Raw genomic sequence first — 14625 nt, 5'->3', positions numbered from 1 at the left:
AATTCTATGTCTATCTACACATATTGAAAAAACCACAGGTTATACCACTAATTCTAGTTCCAATTCCAATATGCTAAGGTTCGTTCTAGTGTTCTAGCGTTTCCCCTTTCTATATTTGCAATTCCCTTACCCAATACTGAGAAACCCGGCTCCTTTATCCTTGACAGATTCATATACTTGATCCATCTCTTCACGTGTGTCCAGGTGTCCGGTGCAATGGTAACCTCTTGCTTGCACACGCCCACCTCACCCTGCTCGGGATCGGACACCCTGTGCCAGGGCATCCTCTCCACGTCAGAACTCTCCTCAGCTCAGTTCAGTTTCTGATGGACGTCATGGCGCACACTCTGCCCAGGATGGATAATCTTCTCAGGCTGCTGGGGCTTCAGTGGGCTTTACTAGGCTGCTCTCCTCCAGGACTGGCCCCCTGCTATGTTCTGGTCACCAAACAGCCATTGACTATGACCTATAGAAGAACCCTGATTGCAATGGGTTCTGTGTGGACAGGGGAAATAAAAGAATTACAAACAAAAACTGTAAGGTATACATCTTTGGTTTTGTGTGTGTGTGAATATTCTAGATGGTGAGACAACCAATATGGAGACGATGCAACTAAAAATATTACCATATGATAGTTCACTGGCCATAAAACAAGAGGGTATAAGCTGTATTCATCAGCACTGAAAGGATGTGTAGAAAAGCATTTATCATTTGGGGACTGCCATAGTTGAAGGAGGAGGGGAATTTAAGCCAAATCTTCAAGCAACTTAGTCCTGTACCAGTTTCTTTTTTTCTAAGAACTAGTTCTGTTACATTGTCTAAAAAGAGGCTAGCATCTAGTTTCAACTCCTAGTTTCTGGCATGTTACTTTTGAAGTAACATGAGGCAAATTTTGGGGGTTGCCTTTTGAGATTTGTTCCTGCTATATAAAGAGGCAGGGGACACTCTGTTGGGCTGGAAGCTTGGCTTGTCTTGCTTCTCCCGTTCACTGTTCTAGAACCCATAATGTTCCGCTGGCTCTGACCTCTGACCACTTACCTCTTAATTATGACCGTCCTGATCTTATATCACCAAGGGACAAGACTAGGAACAAACGGTTGAAAGCTTGAAACAGTTTTCTGGCTCCACACAAGGAAAAACTTTCCAACTGGATGGTTGAGAAGGTACTGGGATCTCCTTTCTGCAACAGAGGCCGGAAGACCTTTTGTGGGATGTTGTAGATGGGGCCCAAATATCTGATGGGGTAAAGAGGAACTCGAGCATTGACTCTATGCCAGAGACAGAGCTACAAATGGGAATTTAAATATAAAACCTTTGCTTCAGGAGCTCATAATCTAGTTGAAGGAAGAGACAAGAAATTAAAACTTGTAAGAGAATGCAGAAATTACAATATCAATATACACAGGGCTTTAAAAAGGTTGCAGAAAGGTAACAGAGAGTAACCTAACAAATCAGAGGCTACATGGGGTGGAGTTAGGGATGGGCATAGATAAATGTCAGAGGTTAATTCTAAGAAGAGACAATTCTCAAGGTAAATTTTAATGAATGAATCGGAGTCCACTAACAAAGAAGTGAGGGAGGTAACCCATTCAGCAATTACTTACTGAACAATTACTATGTGTCAGATACATGTTGGCTTTGAGGCAGAATAGTAAGCAAATCAGACATTAGCTGTGCCCTCAGGAGTTTTAAACTACCTGGAACAATCAACACAACATAGATACACAACTAATGTATAATTGGAAGTAACTGTAATACAAGAAACATAAAGGCCTACAAGAAAACTCAAGAAGGCCTAATTGGAGCTGGAGAGTGCAGGTGAGGCTCAGGGTTCTCCCTGATCAGAGACCAGGAGCATGGGTGGGACTTCAGCAGGTGAGGGCATGGGGAAGGCACAGAGGTGTGAGCAGCATGGAGCGTCCAGGCACACAGGCTTCAATGCCGTGCCCAGAAATCTAGTGTATCCTGACATCAATATGGAGCTATTGAAAGGGTTTTGAGCAGGAAAATGACAGGGTCCATTTACATTTTAGCAAGGCCACTCTGGTAAGTGGTATGGAGCATAGGTTGAAGGAGAGTAAATCTAGAAACAAGAAGGTACTTACGTGTTATTTCAGTAGACTGTGGTCCCGACTAAGGCACAAGTGGTTCGCTTGAAATGTAAGTCAAGGATCTCCACAGACAAGTCAAGGATCTTCCAGATGGGTAGAAGTTTTAAGACTGGACATTTGAATATAGGTGGTGAGTAAGGTGGATGAAGAAGTTAAGGGTGTCTTCCATGTTTCAAGTTTGATTAACCATGTAGATGAAGTTTCATTGCACCAATTTGGGAAAAATATGAAGAAGAAGCCATGATGTGCACCCCAATGTTTATAGCAGCCATGTCCACAATAGCCAAACTACGGAAAGAGCCCAGAGGTCCATCGACAGATGAATGCATAAAGAAGATATATATATATAGATAGATAGATAGATATCTATATCTATATCTATATCTATCTATCTATCTATCTATATATATAAAATGGAATATTACTTCCATCAAAAAGAATGAAATCTTACCATTTGCAATGACATGGATGGATCTAGAGGGTATTAGGCCAAGCAAAATAAGTCAGTCAGACAAAGACAAATATCATATGATTTCACTCATATGTGGAATTTAAGAAACAAAACAGATGAACACAGGGGAAGGGAAGGAAAAATGAAATAAGACAAAATCAGAGAGGGAGACAAACCATAAGAGACTCTTAACTCTAAAAACAAACAGAGCGTTGCTGGAGGGGAGGGGGAGGGGGAAGGCACTTGATGTAGTGAGCGCTGGGTGTCATATGCAACTGATGAATCACTAAACTCCACCTCTGAAACTAATAGTACAGTATATGTTAATTAATTGACTTTAAATTAAAAAAATAAAGTCAAGCAATGGTTTCCAAAAAAAATAAAAAATAAAAAGCAGCAGCAGCAGCAGCAGCTATGACGGACTCAGCTCTAGATAAGCTGGCTTGAGCTGCTGAAGGACCCTTGAGCAGATATGTTCGGGTAGCAGTTGGAATGCAGAGAAGCTCAGGAGAGAAACTGGGATCAGAAAGATAGATTGTGAATCATAAGCAATTAGTTTATAAAACATCAAAGAGGTGGAATGTATACAGAGAGAAGAAAACATATAAATCACTTGTATTAGATGTACTCTTCAACTGATGCAGAGTTCCATTATTGGGGTAAAACCTTTTAAAATCAAGAAGACCTTGAGTGGTTCTTAGCCATAAGGAATCTACTTCTGGAAATCCCATACTCCCCTTGTACTATTGTTTATGATTAACCCCAGGAACACTATTTGCCATGCTTGAGAAATGGAGGCCCTTCTAGATGAGTATCTGGGCATCTCCTATCACACTCCACCTATTGCCCAGAGACCTTGGACTAGAAACAAGATTGGCTGGTTAGGGGGGTGTAGAGGGGATGATCCCCTCATTCTTCCCATCACAACAAGTGCATTTGGAGAACCACCATGAAGACCATCATCTTTTCCATGTTCCTAGAGGTTGCTGGTAAGTTGTGTGTATGTGTTTTTTTTCTCTTCAACATTGAAGCAAGAGAGTGCTAGAGACTAAAGTTCCAGACTCGGTAACTCCTGTGTAGGTCAGAAACCCTGCCGCAAGTATGTGGGTCTCTCTACCTCACCTGGAACAACGTAGGGAATGGAAAAGAACAGCCGAGAGCAGTGGAGGGACACTTGCCGTCAAGCGCAGACTCAGATCCTCGCTCTGGTGATCACATGAGACCCTGCTATGTAACCAGGGTAACTGCCTAATTTATTGACCAAACTGGGACTTTTTTTTTTAATTGGGACATTTTTAAGAATGAAAAGTGGCACAGTTAGTAACTATATCATGGCAGTGTACGTAAACCAGCACCATCCCTAGCGAATCGCGATCTGGGGGCAGCCATTGTTTCACAGAAGTGCTCTGGTTATTGTCACTGGCCCCACCCCACTCAGCCTCCTCTCCTCTGGATTCTTGGCTTCAGACCTGGGTAGGAGCCCCAAGACCTGTCAGCTTTGGGCTTTCTGGTTGTAGTAGGAATGCTGGGGTTGAAGATACCACATGCATTTGAGACCTTCCTGGGGCTTGGAAAGGTCTGTCCATGGGCTGGAAATAGGCAGACTCTCACGAGGGCTAGCCAAGTATTCTAGCCCAGTCACACCCTTCCCTTGAGGGAACCAAAGTGCTCCTCCCTGTTCCCCCAGTTCAAATCACCTAGGAATATTGCTTTATATAAAAAATCTTACTTTTTATAAGACCACTGCTGGACCTCAGATCTAGAGCCCTCCCTCCCTTCGTTCTTTCATGCAAACGGTTCTTAAAATTATTCCCCTTCACGAATTCTCCTTGATATAATAGGAATATATGGGAGTTGAGAGAAAATTTTCTTGGCCTTTCTCTTGTCACATAACAGTTTGGTGATCCTTGTGTGTGTGTGTGTGTGTGTGTGTGTGTTTCTTCATTCCAATAACTTAATAGGAAATGAAAAGAGTAAATAATGTGAAATAGATTGAAATAGGCAGAGAGGACAGCGAAGCTGCTGCAAGCCCAGACCAGCCTAGCACAAAGTCAGGGAGGTGGGGACACTAGTGCGAGAAGGAGGATGGAGACAAATGACCCCACACAGTGGTGGGGAAATGGCTCAGAATGTGGCGGGCGTTAGGAAGGGCTGGACTGACACTTTGGCATGGACAGTGTACTAACAACAGAGACAGACAATCCTAAATTACTGTAAACCAACTGTTGGGGGGAAGATACTAGGACACAAATGGGGATGTGAGCCTTCTGAAGAGCTCGGGGCTGGAATGTACTGTGTGGTTGGCAAGCAGGTGGGAATGAATGGGAAGGGCCACAAGGGACCGTACCACACAATGAGGGGACGAAAGGAAGACCTACAGCTTGGCCGGTATACACACCTGTCTGCTTCTTTGATACAACTCAATTTTTCTTTTATAAGGTACGCTTCCCCACCTACTCTGGTGGGATAGAAATAGGATCTGGCTGCAAAGGGGAAGACGGAGCCATGTGAAGCGAATTCTGACAGCGACATAATTTAGTTGTGTTAACACTTTAACGAAACTCTTCTATGTGAACCAAAGATCGTGCTAACTTCTCCTGTTCCCCCATGGTTTTCTGTGGGTGTTCATTTTATACATGGGGATATTACTGTGCAAAGACCCCCAAAATAGAAGCTAGCAATGGAATGAAAGCCAGAACTCTGGTTGCCAGATCGATAGAAGCTTTCTTTCCCAGAATTTTACTGTGTCTCATACTTTGGTACAAGTTTCTCTCTCTATGATTCTTTTCTTTGTTCTGCCTTGTTCTCCATCACTCCAATGTCCCAGCCCTAAATCCCCAATCTCCCACTTCTTTCTTTCTCCCTAAAGCTTTATTGGAAGGAAAGGCCACAGTGAGCTAGTTCTCTAAAGATTACTAGTTTTATGTCGAGCCACACCTGATCATTGACACTGAACCACCATTCCATTTTAAGTCTGGATATGGGGCACTTAAATGGTTCCTTCCTTATGTTCTGGGGCAGGGTCCACAAATTGCAGCCTGGGGACAAATCTGACCTGCAGCTTGTTTTAGCAAATGAAGTTTTCCTGGAATGCAGCTGCCCCCATCCATGCATGCCCTGCTTTCATGCTGCAAATGCAGGGCAGCTGTGACAGAGACTGCATTGCCCGCAGAGCCTAAAACATTTACTCTTGAACTCTTTACAGAAAAAAAAACTTGCTGAGCCCTGTATACAATTATCTGAAGAGAATCCCATAGCGCTAGAATAGAAATGTCCTCAAGCCAATGCCATCCTTGAGCAGTGTTCTCAAGGAAGCCTGTCTTGTTCCAGGGTTCACTTTACCAAGAAATCACATTCTACTTGCCAACACTGATTTTCTGCTTAATGGCAGCGATGAGAAATTCAGCTTAGCATAGACTTCCAGGATAGCATCACGGTTATTACACAAGCACATGCTTTGTAACGTGTTCCTTTTTGTAGTCTTGCTGCCCTGATTGCTTTTTTCAGTTTTTTAGTAACTTAAATATATCTCTTTCCAGGGAGAGGAATTCTTCTTTAAAAATTTCCCCTCCTGTTGGAGTGGTAAAGAGCCAATGATGGCCTCAGTCATTCAAGTTGTATTAGCCAGGAAAGTGGCCGGAGGAGCTAAGGAAAAAGAAAAACAGACTCCATTAAAGAAAAGATCATAAAGTTGCCTTCATAGCCCAGTGACTCTTGCTTCTGCCAATATAAATGTCAATGCACATTTGCTGGAACCCAGCCAGCCCCCAGTTCAGGCACAAGTTTAAATAGTCCTCCAAGGCCACCACTAAGCCACGCACATGGGAGAAAGAAGTGACAAATACAGATTCATTAAATACAGACATGTGCCTCTGGGACACCACGTGTTTGAGGTTAGGAAAAGAAGTATAGGTACCAACCCACTCTGCTGGGCAAAAGGAATGTGGGCATTCCTGCACATAGCATGGGTCTCTTTTCATAGATGTGACTGAGGAAGGAGATCACCCCCCCACACACACACAGACAAACACACACACACACACACACACACACACACACACACACACTGTGGCATGTCCAGTGTTGACTGTAAATAAGACTTCATTGATGTTATTGAGGATAGAAGTTTTGCACACATAAACTGCCTCTCTTGAATCTGGGAAATTTCAACCCAATTCTCCAAGGCCCAACTTCACAGAATGACTCACGGTATCTCAGAAGCGAAAGGTATCTTGTAGGTCTGAGCTCACACACAATGGCGCAAGATTTCTCTTCTTCCGGTTTGTTCACCCCCGTCAATGACGGACATGACGCTTACGTACAGAGACACCTTACACTGATCCTTATTCTCCTGGCCTCCAGCACGGAGCATTCGCGTAGTCTTTTCCACTTGTTGCACTTTTCTTTTTTCCTTCCTCTCCGGATTTACCCGAATCCATAGCCCTTCCACCCCCAACAGCCAGCACAGTCACCACCATCAGCGATCCTTGGGATTGCCCACTCCCATTTTGTCTGGCCCTCTGTCTAGTACCAGGCGATGCACATCTCCAGCCATCTTTATCATGTGCTTGCTTTGGCGACACGTATACTAGAACAATCAGTCTTCAGCCTGATTTCAGGTAGCACACAAATGGCCAATGTTATTTAAAGAGCTATAATACTACATAGCATAGGTTCACTTTAATGTACATTAGATAAAAATTCACCCACCCACGAAATATCAACATCTTTTCTTGAGAAGAGGCTCAGGAAAAAAGTCTTTTTAAAAACCAAAACGTCAGTGACAGTACACCCCTGTGTTCAGGGGTTTCCATGCAACACGTGGGAGGGTTATTTGGAAATAACTGAAGTCCAGCAACTCTCATGTGGTGTTTTCCCCACATCCCCGCTACGGCTTTAGATGATTGAAGAATCATCACACTGCCCCCAGAGGGGTCCATATTCCTTTGTGTCAAGTGTTTACTGGGGAATTTGTAATTGATCCTAGATAATTCCCCTTATTTAGCGACCCTCACACTTCCCCTTCCAGGAGGAAGGCATCCAAGTGATAAAGCCCAGAATGTGCCGGAGAGAACTCCTTGAAACACAGCAGCACACGAGCCCATTATTGTGGAAGCTCTGCTCTAAGATGTTGTGATTTTCATAAGGGCTAAGATCTCTGATGAGACTCAGAGGAAGTTCCAGGGGTGATACAGAATTATACACCTTCTAACACTTCAACATGCGGGTGTCAGAATGGAAGATAATTGGAAAGGATTAAAAGGCTCTACCTTCTTCATTCTCGGCCTGGACCTTTGCATAGTTTCCCTGGTTTTTAGGGATCAGTGAAGGGCAATCTCCCTGCCTCATGTACCATCATTCAGTACTTAATGAGTGCCAACAATGTCCTAATGATCAAGGCAATTTCCCTTGGGTATAACCTTAGACACTACTTTGCCCATTTTTTCTCCTTAGATTAGTCGTTCCCAGCTGGGAATGATTTTGACTCCAAGGGAACATTTAGCAATGTCTGGAGACATTCTGGTTGTCATAACCAGGAAGAGTGGCTAGTGGTACTTGTAACTAAGGCCAGGGACGCTGATAAATATCCTACAGAGTGCAGGGCGGTTCCCACAACACAGAATTACCCGGCCCCAAATGTCAAGTCTGCCTTCTAGTTAACCATCTTTTTATCAGCAAACTTTCAAATGTAAGAGAAAGAAACTACTTTAGGAGGGATGACTTGCTAAAGCAGAAGTTAATCCTGGTGGGCCACTCAGATGTGTGGGAGTGGAATCTGGTTATATGGAGCTAGAGGTTAGTTCTTCCTGACATTCACTTATTCTGGATATTTCTGCCATGCCTCATTAATTAGACAACTCCTGCTCCAGGAACACATCTTTTAGATTTTTCTAAGAATTCTCTCTGCTCCCTGTGGTCATCCTTTAATTCGGTAGAGTTGAGGTTGTCCTCCTTAGTTATGTTTATGGCATCACAGTGGAGGCCATGACCCCTCAAATGAGGCTGCTTGAGTTTGAACCCTGTGTTGACCACTGAAGACTATAAAACTTTGAGCAAGACATGTAATGTCTCTAAGCTTCACCATTAGAACCATACTTAGAAAGCAGTTGGTAAGGATTGAATAAGTTGATGTATATAAATCCCATCCACATTGCCTGACACATAGGAAGCCCTCCCTGAATTTCAATTGTATTATCGTTGGCCGAGATGTCTGCATAATCTTGGTGACCAGAATGTGGTGAACTTACTGGGGAAGTGTTGTACAGCAGTTAAGCACACAGACTCTGAAGCCAGATTTCCTGGGTTGGAATCCTGACCCCACCATGTACTTGCTATGTGATTTTGGGCAAGTCTCCTGCAATTTTGGGTGCCTCCGTTTTCCCATATGTAAAGAGGGAATTGTAATAGGTACCTTCTACAGTTGTAATGAGTATTACCAAATTAATATATGCAAAGTTTTTTAATATGTAAAATATATACTAAGTTCTAGTAAATGTAAGTGATTCTTTCACTCTTCTGTCTAGATTGATCATAGCTTCAATTTAGAATAATGTTTCTTTTCTCAAGGAAACAAGTTATCTCTATTAATAATGAAAAGTTAACATGGATATCCAAGGCCAGAAATATCACAGAAAAATTATATAATTGTGAAAGTGCCAATGTTAATTAAACATCAAGGGGGTTCAAGATGGTCCTCAAGATGAAAGTTCACTGCTGAGACAACCAAGTACTTAAGACTTTTGTCTGGAAACAGGACACCCTCGTAGCCCTCTTCCATGACCTTACTCCAACTTACTTGTCTACTATGGGGAGCACATTGCGCCAGATGGGTTTATTCCTTCCATTCCCATAACCTTCTGGAAAAGTAGACAAAAGCTAATGTTTAAATCTGATGCTGAATTATCTTCAACTTGGCACAGAATTGAATTGTAAATTTGGATTAGTGAGTTTCCAGTAAAATCACTTTTCTGGCACCCATGCCGTGGGTGTCAATGTCAAACCCAGAGGTATAAATAGCTGTGGATGAGAGACGTTCATCATACTCCTCAGTCCAGTTCCAGGGAACAACCACGAAGACCTTCATCTTCCTTGCCCTGCTGGGAGATATATATATATATATATATATATATATATATATATATATATATATATAAAGCCTATAATAATAAATAAATCAGCGGGTGTCCATGATGTATTTGTTTGCATTTTGTACTCTGAAAGACAACAAAGAATGTTGAATAGAATCTCTGTATTCAAGAAGCTTAAAATATTGAAAGCATAGTGTATATAATAGTCCCTTCTTTTCTGCAGCAGCTACATTGACCCCAGTAGATGCCTGAAGCCACAGATAGTACTGAACCCATATATACTATGGTTTTCTCCCTCACATATACATACCCATGATAAAGTTTAATTAACAAATTACGCACAGTAAGGGATTAACAACAAACCTACCAAAAACATAGAACATTTATAACAATATACTTTAATAAAAGTTATGTGACTATGCTCTTCTGTCTTTCTCTCTCAAAATATCTTATTGCACTGTACATACCTGTCTTGTGATGATGTGTGATGATAAAATGCCTACGTGATGAGAAGAAGTGGGGTCAATGACATTGGCGTTGTGATGCAGTGTTAGGCTGTAATGACCTTCGGAGGATACATGAGAAAATGGATAGTCTACTTCCTGAGTCTGTTTAGCCAAGGGTAACCAAAACCACGATAAGGAGGGCACCACAGTCCTACAAATGTCTATACATAAGTAAATCTCCCTTGTGTGGGGAAGATGGTAGTGAGCAAGTGTAGTTAGTGAAGGAAGTATAAAGAGGCAGAAATTGCCCTGAGCTTCAAGGAAAAATCTATAGACAAAGAGAGAAAAAGAAAGGATAGTTAACATTAAGGAAATGTTGTTTTGACCTCTATAAGCACTTGGAATTAATCACGGGGAGTGAAAATTGGGATTAGTGACTAGTCTTGGGCTCATTGAGGACTCTAAGAGGGTCAGAGCCCACGTCTCCTCTACACGGACAGGCATCTTCACGAGGATCTTAACAGGTGAAGTTACTTCATTTCTCATGAATAAAAGCTACGGGCTGGGTTTTACAACATCTTTGCTAATGAAATATCTCTGGTGTAAAATAACATATCATTTAATCATCAAAAGAAAGAAAAATGTCTATTTGTGTTTTTTATACTACCAAATTTTATACAAGTCTTACTATTAAACCTTCCCACGTTGGATGGGTATAAATTCAATACATTGGTTTCTACATCTGGAAATGTCTTTCCCAAAATTCCTTGAAAATACTTGAACATATAGGGTACATATAATACAATCATTGACTTTGAGAGCCACAGAAATCTTAATAAATCAGTGGGCAGACTTCAGAATGCTGAATAAATTTAAAAATGTTGGAAAGAAAATTGAGATAAGGGGACACATTGGAAAGGAAACCATATATTATTCTATTAAATTATATCACAAAAATTTTAAGCAAGAACCAAAAGAGAAATTGGGGAAATAAGAGTGCAAAACTCCCAAACACTCTTAGGTGGCTTCTAAAATCTTCCTTTCCATTACGTCGGGGGGTATCTCTCCTATAGCAACCACCAAAAATAAACATAAGCATGGTTACTGCAAAGCTTTATTGAACACCTATTTGCATGTCTTCTGAGCAAAGTTTTGTATTAAAAGTATTCTTTATACCCTTACGTAGTAATGTTCAGGGCATTTATTACATAAAGAGTCTTTGATCAAGGTGTGTGTGTGTGTGTGTGTGTGTGTGTGTAGTGCATATGTTAAAAAGCAGTATATTTATCAAATTTAAAGCATAAACTAAAAAATTAGATGCTTATAATAGTGTAAGTAGGGTATGTGTTAAAGGTATAGGATAATAAGATTTTGGAAAAAATTATGTAAAAATTATATCATTTCCTGATTATGTGTGACAGGAAAACATTATCTTCTCTTTTCTAGTTCATCTGAAAAAATATTGTGGTAAGTAGAAATTCCAGAATGGATCTGTCTAACAGATTGTTTCCAACTTTTCCCTGTCAGTTGCTTTCCCCATTGATGATGATGACAAGATCGTTGGGGGATACACCTGTCAGCAGAATTCTGTTCTCTACCAGGTGTCCCTGAACTCAGGCTACCACTTCTGTGGTGGCTCCCTCATCAATTCCCAGTGGGTGGTGTCCGCGGCTCACTGCTACAAGTCGTAAGTGACCAATCCTCACATCCCTGTTCTCTCAGATCAACCCACGGCCCAGCCCTGCCAAAGCACAATCAGGGTACACTGCACAGTTATGCTTGAGGGGCGAGCATTCAGAACTAGGAGCCTCATCATTCCCCCGGGCACTGAATGATGCATTGAGGGGATTTTACATGGAAAGGTAATCATTATAGCTCAACCAGGAAAAAAATGGCATATGAAGGTAATAACCCACATGAAACTTCCAGAACAACATTAAAAATAACATAATTCATTCTGCCCCCTTAAAATTCTGTCATGGTCTCTGATTCCTGCCGCAGCTCCCTACAGTCATGGGTAATCCCAACCAGGAAGGGTAGCAGGTGCTGAGCAGTCATACCAATTCCTGTGTCACCTCCCATCCTTTTATTGGCATCACTTAGTCATGGGAACTAAACGTATCTAACTTTCTAGCAAGATGGTGGGCTTGAGTCTGTAGTGGTAGGGACACCCCACCTAGAGTTACTCTCACCTGCACCAGGTCTGGTAGGGCTGCCTTAAGTGCACAATTACCTATGTGTGGAGATGATTGCAGGGGATGCTGTTTGTGCTGATGCTCATGATTGGGGTGAACTGGGAAAGGGGAAAAGCGCAAGTTGGCCTTGAAGGATCTTTGCATCCTTTAATCCAGCCGAATCCAGGTGCGTCTGGGAGAACACAACATCGCAGTCTCTGAGGGTGGCGAGCAATTCATCAATTCGGCCAAGGTCATCCGCCACCCCAGTTACAACTCAAACACTATTGATAATGATATCATGCTGATTAAACTGAGCTCACCCGCCACCCTCAACTCTCGAGTGTCTGCTGTGTCTCTGCCAACATCCTGCGGCTACTGGTACCCAGTGCCTCATCTCTGGCTGGGGGAATACCCAGAGCACCAGGGGTAAGTGTCACCTGAACAAAAGCAGCAAGGCTGGAAATCCTAGAAGTGAAAGACATGTTGAGGGTCGGTTAGTCCAAATTGTCACTCAAGGCAAGGTTCCCAGAGGATAGTTTGTGAGTATCCGGAATCTCAGGAAGATTCCTTTGCTGGAAAACACAATAAAAATGAGCTATGATAATGGTAGCAGATATTCAGTTGAAATGTGATTAGTGATTTTCAAAGAAGTAGAAACCGAGGAGGTAGACAGAACAGGGGGAGTTGGTGCTGCCTAAAGTAGAGACCTGCTTGGGAAATAGTGTCTAGATTTATCTGTAGTCACTGATTCTAAGTCAGAGAGAACAACTTGTTGATTAAAACTGTTGGGAAGACTTTGCAGGTAATGGTTGTTCTTCCAAAATAGAAGTTACTGGCAATCTGAAAGAGTAGGGAAGGATGGGGGGGAGATTGGGAAAGAAATCTCCAGAATCCTGTGGGTAATGTTCTTCCATTTTTACTCTTGTGCCCAACAGAAAATTACCCTGATGTCCTGCAGTGTCTTCAAGCCCCCATCCTCTCTGACAGCAGTTGCCGCAGTGCCTACCCTGGCCAGATCACCAGGAACATGATCTGTCTGGGCTACCTGCAGGGTGGAAAGGACTCTTGCCAGGTCAGTTTCTTTGTACTCCTTCCAGCCGAGCTTCGTGCACTTCCTCCATTGTTCCCTTTCTCAAAACACAGATTGAAAATCTGTCTCTGGGATGGATTTCAAGGGACGAGGGATAGAATTGGGATAAGTGATAAATTTTCTTTTTGAGATGATAATAGCTAGGGATAAGGGTAAAAAGATACACAGAAGATGATGTGCAAACAGGACAGTCAGGCGCCCTGCTGAGCAGGTATATTGTAGAAGGAAGCTTCTGAAATAAGCAGGGCTAGCTGGGCGGCATTGCACTCACAGTCCTCACCTACTCCTGGCCCTGCATGCCTTCAACTAAGAACAGAGAAGGAGCTAGAAGGAGAGAGGAGTAAAGAGAGGCAGGCAGTTAGAGATTGAGAATTAGATTTCCATGGGAAGGGAAGGTGCTACCTAGAGAATCAGCAAACTGGGAAAACAGACCCAGGGTAATGGAGAAACACTGTTTTGCCTTTCTCGCATCTTGGCATAGCTGGGAGTTCTTACTTTCTCCTCCTTGTTGCGCAGGGTGACTCTGGTGGGCCTGTGGTCTGCAACGGAGCGCTCCAGGGCGTTGTCTCCTGGGGTGCTGGCTGTGCTCAAAAAGGGAAGCCTGGTGTCTACACCAAGGTCTGCAACTACGTGAGCTGGATTCGGCAGACCATCGCCGCCAACTAAGCATGTAAGCACGTGCACCCTCCATGCACCAACCTGCTACTCACGTTCACCTTCCATGCATGCCTGACAACAATATCTAATAAAGACATTTTGTTCCACATCACATGTGTCAAGAACTGTCCTTACTTAGTATTTATGAACTTTCTCTTCAAACCGGCTGTGGAGTAAGAGGGTGGACATAGAATTGAACAATCACCTGAGGATAGAATTGGAGAGGTTATGTCATGATTCATCCAGCCTGATCAAAATGAATTTCCCGACCACCCGCTATCTGTAAGGCTCTGTATGGGGCATTGAGGATATAAGCACGGATAAGCTTAGAGGTCAATGTTACCATCACATGTTTGAACAGATGATGACACCAAGGTGCAGAATGTGAAAATCAACTGCCCAAGGTCTTCGGCAAGATCATAGTCAGAGGAGACCAAGCTTCAGCTGTCCTGATTCCGGAGGAATTGCCAGGGCTGTGACACCATGGTCTCCTTCTGTGCTCTACTCCATCTGAAACTCTGTTTCAGAGAGAAGAAGAGGGAAACCACCAGGTGAAAAAAGTTTTACAAATCCCCAATTTCCTGCATTCTCCAAGGTTTTACTGA

The 14625-nt window shown here is 42.7% G+C and overlaps 1 long non-coding RNA gene and 1 pseudogene across 1 annotated transcript; one reads left to right on the top strand and one right to left on the bottom strand.

The window, feature by feature from the left end:
- Positions 1 to 2410, bottom strand: LOC117795174. Its single transcript, XR_004619023.1, has 3 exons — positions 2106 to 2410; positions 1039 to 1180; positions 1 to 495 (listed from the first exon to the last, which is right to left on the bottom strand). It is a non-coding gene; the product is annotated as an uncharacterized LOC117795174 (long non-coding RNA).
- A 1101-nt stretch (positions 2411 to 3511) lies between these two features.
- On the top strand, positions 3512 to 14132 carry LOC100476077 (annotated as a pseudogene).
- Positions 14133 to 14625: the final 493 nt, after the last annotated feature.

This window comes from Ailuropoda melanoleuca, chromosome 1 (assembly GCF_002007445.2).
Source record: "Ailuropoda melanoleuca isolate Jingjing chromosome 1, ASM200744v2, whole genome shotgun sequence".
Lineage (NCBI taxonomy): Eukaryota > Metazoa > Chordata > Mammalia > Carnivora > Ursidae > Ailuropoda > Ailuropoda melanoleuca.
The sequence above is the reverse complement of the archived record's forward strand: the minus strand, read 5'-3'. Positions and strand labels throughout refer to the sequence as shown.